Source organism: Camelus ferus, chromosome 5, assembly GCF_009834535.1.
Source record: "Camelus ferus isolate YT-003-E chromosome 5, BCGSAC_Cfer_1.0, whole genome shotgun sequence".
Taxonomy (NCBI): domain Eukaryota; kingdom Metazoa; phylum Chordata; class Mammalia; order Artiodactyla; family Camelidae; genus Camelus; species Camelus ferus.
The window spans coordinates 69,819,822-69,826,895 of NC_045700.1; positions in this window are offsets into that span (position 1 = coordinate 69,819,822).

The window sequence follows — 7,074 nt, forward strand, 5'->3', positions numbered from 1 at the left end:
CAAGGCTTCTGGGATATGACCTCACTTCCGGCAGGTGACGTGCCGCATAGTGAACCGTGGCTTCCAGTGTGTTCCCGCCATAGAGGACCACGAAAATATCGCGAGGTTTCTTAGAGAACGAAACGGGATTTTACGCGAGTAGGCTGCACAGCTATATGAAAGGGAAAAACTTAGCTTTTTATTATTGTTTTTTTTAAAGCTCCCGTATATAATGTATTTTACCTTTCGAGAAGTGCGGAGCTGTCTCGTCTGTTTGCCTCAAGCATGTGGAATTTGGGAAATGCTAGCCGCTAGACTTTCCTCCCTGGATAGCGCTACCTTGAAGTCCTCTGAATAACACCATAACTGTCACTGTGTATGCGAAGACTCGTAGTAGTTCTCTTCTCTTTGGCCAGACTGATTTTTAGCATCGCTGTCTTTCATCGATGTAGGCCTTTCCCGCAGGGAGTTTAGGGTATGTATTTAGATTTCATGTCCTTGTCTTAGTGTAATTTGCTTTTCTGGGACTGATTTAAATACAATTATTCCACAAGTTTGGCTTCCAATAGGAGTAAAATTTCCTTCGCCACTTTCCAGGCCATGTATGAGGATTGCTTGTGAATGTTCATTTGCAAGCTGCTGAAAGTTATGGAATACTAAGTATCTTGATTTTCTCAAGCAGCTCTACAACCTGGGATCAAAAAGAATGAAAATCCTGGACTGAATAGCAGAAAAGATGAAACTGGGAAAAAGTCAAGGAATAAGGGAATGGGAGGGAAAGTGTAGCTCAGTGGTAGAGTGCTGCACTTAACATTAGCATGCAGAAGGTCCAGGGTTCAATCCCCAGTCCCTCTGTTAAATAAATAAGCCTAATTATCTCCCCCCACCAAATAAATAAAAACAAAAATATTTTTTAAAAGGATAAGAAGGTAATCTAGAGTACAGACAAGAGCATTGTTGATTAGAGCCATTGGATCCAGTGTGTTCAGGGAGGCAAGAGAAACCGAACCAGCTTGATAAGGAGAAGGGGTGGGTGGGTAGGTGGAAGAAGTGGAAGCACCATGTCTGTTTATAGTGTTATATAATTTAACAATTTTTTTTTTGTCTAGCCTTCTTATTGGAAGTGCCATCTTCTAGGGAGTGCAGTCTGTATCTTACACTTAATTCTATCAAAACAGGGTATCATACTTGCTAGTCATGAAGTAGGCTCTCATTAAGTAGTTCTTAAACATTTAATGAACTAATGTTTTCAAGAAGTAAAATTATTTTACTTACATCTAAAGCTTGCATCCTTTACACAAGGAAGAATGAAACCAGTTATTCAGCGAGAAACATCATTACTGTGGCATCTCCTAGAAGTTGTCTTTGCACGTTGTAATTTATGTAATTAGCTCTGTGATGCATTAGTCAGGGGTTCAGAGATGCTTCTGATTTCAGATTTGGATCTTGGCCAAATACAGTAATTATCTGAAAATTCCCTGTTACAAGAGAAAAACAAGAGATTCAGTACTTTATTAAACAAAGTACTAGGTCAAGTGGAAATAGCACAAAGTATGAGGAGGAGAATATGGGAGAGTTTAGATATCCCAGAAAAAGGGCTTATAATTTTACTAGTGGCTTAAGATGATGAAATGACAAAAATAAACATGGTTCTTTGGTTCTCTCCCCATCCTCCAGCCCCATCTTTGTCCCAGCTAGAATAAGCTCCATGAAAATTTATTTCTGGATCAGTACTAAGCTAGTATCTGGTGTATAGTAGGGGCTCCATAAATATGTACAGTGAATGAGTAAATGAATGACTGGAATTAATGAATGATGGGATCCAATTATTTCAAGGTGCTAAGAGAACCTCCAAGTAATTTTTAAGACCCACTGAAACTAGTAAAAGATTTGCTTTTACTCAGACCTCCCGTGTGCCTTGTAACAGGAAGGAGATTTTCTGGATCTTTCATGTAGTTCACGTAGTGAATATCTTTCATGTAGGTAACAAATATCTCTACTCTCTGCCAGGCATTCTTACAGGCACTAAGGATATAGCAGTGAACAAAATATGGAAAAACCTCCATACTTCATGGAACTTATATTCTAGTAAGAGGAAACAGAAAATACATAACTATTTAGTATATTAGATAATATAGATGCTATGGAGAGAAATAAAGCAGGAGAGGAAAATGTTTTAAGATAATTAGGAAAGGCCTCATTGAAAAGGTGACATTTGAGTAAAAGAAGATACCTAGAGGACAAAAGGCAAACAGAACAACAAATTCAAATACACCAAGGCAGAGAGGATGTGGAGAAAAGGGAAAATAAGAGTAACATTTACCTCATAGAGATGTTGTGACTATCAAATAAGATAATATTTTTGTTTGATGTAACTTAGTGCTCAGTAAATGGACTTTTTTTTTTTAACTTTGCAATTCAAATAGACCAGAGGAGGGAGGTATCAAGGAAGAAACTAAAGAAATATGGAATAAAATTGACCCTGTCTGCTTCCACTAAGGGTCAGCATACACACCACATCCTACAGATAGGAAACAAACTGGCACACAAACCACTTTGCACACTGAAAAAAAAAAAAAACAAAACCAAAACAAAACACCACAATACCAGGGTCTAGTTCTGAGTCCTAAACTAAGTGAAACCTTGAGCTTTTCTTAAATTACTGACTCTCAAACAAAAACGACTCTATCCCTGACTTTTGCAATGCTAACATTGGAGGATATGGCGAAAGCTTTACAGATAAGATAATCATGTGGGAAAACTGCTATTTTCCCTCTACAGACTGTTAACTTGATAACTGTGGTAACTTTATGAGTATTTTCCTTTTAATACATGTTTGTACATTTATTCTGTTTTGTGGTGAGCAAGCCTTTTGAATACTGGCCTCCTTAATAACTTTCTAGGCAAATACATTTTTTTTTTCTAAGTGACTTTCTCTTTTAGTCTTCTTTTGGCAGTTTTAGAGATTTCACCGAAAATTCTGGGTGTATTTTATCTATCAGATCTGAGTACACTGCATTGCCAGAGAAGGGAACCAGTAGGCTATTTTCATCTAGACATAATCTTCCTGATTCCTGAGTTCACTCTCATGTGGCAATAGAGCTTTACTCTGATTAAACCTCTTTCTGTGTTTCTGGTTCTATGTTTTGTGGCCAAGTCTGGATGTAGTTCTGGTTTTGATTTGTGCACAATTGCTGGTGGCAGAAACATGGAATCTGGCATTTATTTGTTTGCTTGTTTATGATATGACTATTTAGTCTATGCCAGATGGCAGACAGATACAAGGAATTTGGTCACGATTGGATAGCAGAAGTCAGAGTATCCATCTGTTTATGGTTTTTTTTTTTTTTTTTAATTATTGTTTGTTGGTTCGCCTTTTTTTTTTTGTCCTGGCACTCTGTGTTGTTTGTCTTGTCTGAGGGTCATTATGAGTCAAAGAACTAAAAATATTTTATGTATCTGTGAATAGAAAACAGATTTTTGAGATTTGGAACTGCTATAAGCAACTGGTGAGTATTGTGCTCTGTGTTTCAACCCTTGGCTGAAGTTAGAGAACCATGCCTACTGGTTTTTTGTTTGTGTGTATAAATGAAAAAAGCCTTTTCCCTCCCTGCAAAAGAAAAGTAGCTAGCCTTTATAATGATTAGCTTATACTTCTGTATCTGTGGCTAACTACCCTCTCTCTGAAAACTACTGGAGATTAATTGGTCATAAAAATCTGTCATTGGTATTCAATCAAGAAGATCACCATCAAAGGGGAGAAAATGTATACAAGGAAAGAAAAAATTGGATTTCTTTTCATATGATGTATGGTTAGTAATTTGACCTTGCCCAAAGAGAGAGAAGAAGACCTTCACAATATTTATCCAGTGGGATTTCAGAATTGCTATGGCCCAGTGAGTACTATGTGTCTTCAGTTCTTCCTTGTTCTTTTTTTTAAATGGAGGTACTGGGATTGAACCCAGGACCTCATGCATATGTGCTCTACCACTGAGCTATTTCCTTCCCCACTTCCTTGTTCTAAATGAGAATGTTTTTCCCAGTCTTCCTGTGTTCCCTGCATTACCAATGGATGTGGGTGTGTCTTGGTGAATTATTTGTCTTTTCAATTCATAGGTAACCAGATCATAAAGAGTCATATCTGAGCCTGAGGAAGAAAACAACATCACCTGGAGAGCATGAACTTTGAGCTGGATATATTACCTTGGGCTGTCCTCTTTGGGGATGGAAAAAGCATATCTGTACAAAGAAAAAATAGTAAACAAAACATATGGTAACAAAAGGAGCTGACAGTGCCACAGTCTGGCTAGATGGCCCGCACTCTGTCTATGGAGTGTGTATCTACTTTTACCTTAACCTGAGCACCTAACCCCCACACCTTGTGGGCTTTCTCTTGCCTTCTGAAAGAGCCTACACTCTAAGCAGTATTCATCTCTCTAAATAAATCTGTCTTTACTCATCTGTGTCTTGCCCTTGGAAAGCCTCGCAAGAGATTGAATTATAGGCTTATTTAGCCCTTTTTAAAAAAAGCATACTATTTTTTTAAGTTTAAACTAATATATATATATTTGGGGTGTGTGTGTGTGTGTGTGTGTGTGTGTGTGTGTGTGTGTGTAGAGGAGGTAGTTAGGTTTATTTATTTATTTTTAAAGGAGGTACTGGGGATTGAATCCAGGACCTTGTGCATGCTAGTCATGTGCTCTACCATTTGAGCTGTACCCTCCCCCCTAAACTAATTTATTTATTTATTACTTTTTGGGAGGTGAGATTATATAACTTTTATTTTCCTCCTTTAAAAATTTTATTATTTATTGAAGTGTAGTTGATTTACAATGTTAATTTCAGGTATACAGCAAAGTGATTTTGTTATCCATATCCATACATAAATATACATATTTTTCAGATTCTTTTCCACTATAGCTTATTATAAGAAACGGAATATAATTCCTTGCGCTATATAGTAGATCTTTGTTGTTTATCTATTTTATATATAGTAGTGTGTATCTGTTAATCCCAAACTCCTAATTTATCCCTCTACCACCTGCTTTCCCCTTTGGTAACCATAATTTGTTTTCCATGTCCATGAGTCTATGTCTGGTTTGTAAATACAATTTGTACCTTTTTTAAGATTCCACATATAAGTGATATCATATGATATTTGTCTTTCTCCACCTGACTGACTTCACTTAATATGATAATCTCTAGGTCCATTCATATTGCTGCAAACAGCATTGTTTCATTCTTTTTCATGGCTGAGTAATATTACACTGTGTATATGTGTGTGTATATATATACACCACATCTTTATCCGTTCATTTCTTGATGGACATTTAGGTCATTTCCATGTCTTGGCTATTGCAAATAGTGCTGCTATGAACATTGGGGTGCATGTGAAAAGAACACTGTTTTTATGTGATAGAACAAATGACAGGCCAATAGCAGTTTTTCAGACTTGGAAATATAGCAGACATTGCCTCAAAAAATGAACAGATGAGCCTAACATTTAATAAAAACAATTGACAATATTTGTTGTCAGTGACAAAATTTGAGCCTTCACACATAAATTAGCATTTTGGAAAAACTAATTATCACTGTGAATTTGACAGTTTCCCAATACTTAAAGACTTTTTCTGATAAATCTGTGAAAACAATGAGTGTGATATTTAGATATTGTATAATGAAATGTGTCAATATTTAGTAGCTCTGCATAACTCAGTGAATCAGTGTTTTCTAAATGACCAATCCATGATGTTACAAAATTATGCATGGGTAAAAGGTCTATCCAAAGTGCAAGATAGACCAATGGATTTTTTTATGTAACAGGGGATAAAAAGTTCATTGATATGGTTTCAAGTTCCACATTTCAATTAAGAAACTATACTTGTCAAGTCTGGGTGTGCTATGAACAAAAGTATTTACAATTATATGAAAAAGCTATTAAAATAGTCCTCCTCTCCTCCCCCAATTACATGTCTGTATGAGGCTGAATTTTCTTTACGTATTTCAACCAACTGCAACCAAGATGGCAACAACTGAATGAAGAAGTAGATATAACTATCCTGCTGTTTTCTATTACTCAAGCATTAGCAAAATTAAAGACATTTGCAAAAAATGAAAAACACTGCCACTTTACTCACTAGCTTTTATTGTATTTGGAAAACATGGTCATTTTCATATAAGTATGTTATTTATGCTACTATGTAAAGGACTTATTATTTTTCAATGAATTAATACATACTTAAAATTTTTCTCAGTTTTAATTTTGTTTTTGTTAGTGGAAGTATTGGGGATCAAACCCAGGACCTTGTGCATGCTAAGCATGCCCTCTACCACTGAGCTATACTCTTCCCACTTAGTTTTAATTTTTAATATGGTAAATATCAATAGATATAACACACATAAACAAAAGCTCTTTGGGGTCTTCAATAAATTTAAAAGTTTAAAGGAATCCTGCGACAAAATGTTTAGAAACTGCTGCTCTAGCTTATTTCAATTTACTCTTTGGATTTCAATTTAGATGTTATTTTATATTTTTGGAAGCTTTTTCATGACCATTCTGGTTGTATGTGAGGGTCTTGTATGCTCCATTAATAATACCCAAACTTCACTTACTAGCAGCTCTTTTCAGGGCCATTGTATTTTTTGTTTTTGCTTTATATATGATGGTTTTATTGAGATATAATTAACTCATCACACAGTTCACCTATTTAAAGTGTGTAAGTTTTAGTTTTGTAGTATATTTACAGAGCTGGGCAGTCACCAATCAACTTTAAAGCATTTTTCATCACCCCCAAAAGAAGCTGTGCCCTTTAACAGTCACTCCTCATTTCCCCTCTAACCCTCCAGCCCTAGTAGAATGCTAGGACAATAGCCCACTAATGCATTATCTGTTGCTATAGATTTGCCTATTCTTGATATGTCATTTAAACAGAATATCCTTTGTGACTGGCTCCTTTCACTTAGCATAATGTTTTCAAGTTTCATCCATGTTGTATGAATACTTCATTCCTTTTTATAGCCTAATAATATTCCATTGTATCAATATACCACTTTTGTTCATCCATTAGTCACTTGATGGACATTTAGGTTGTTTTC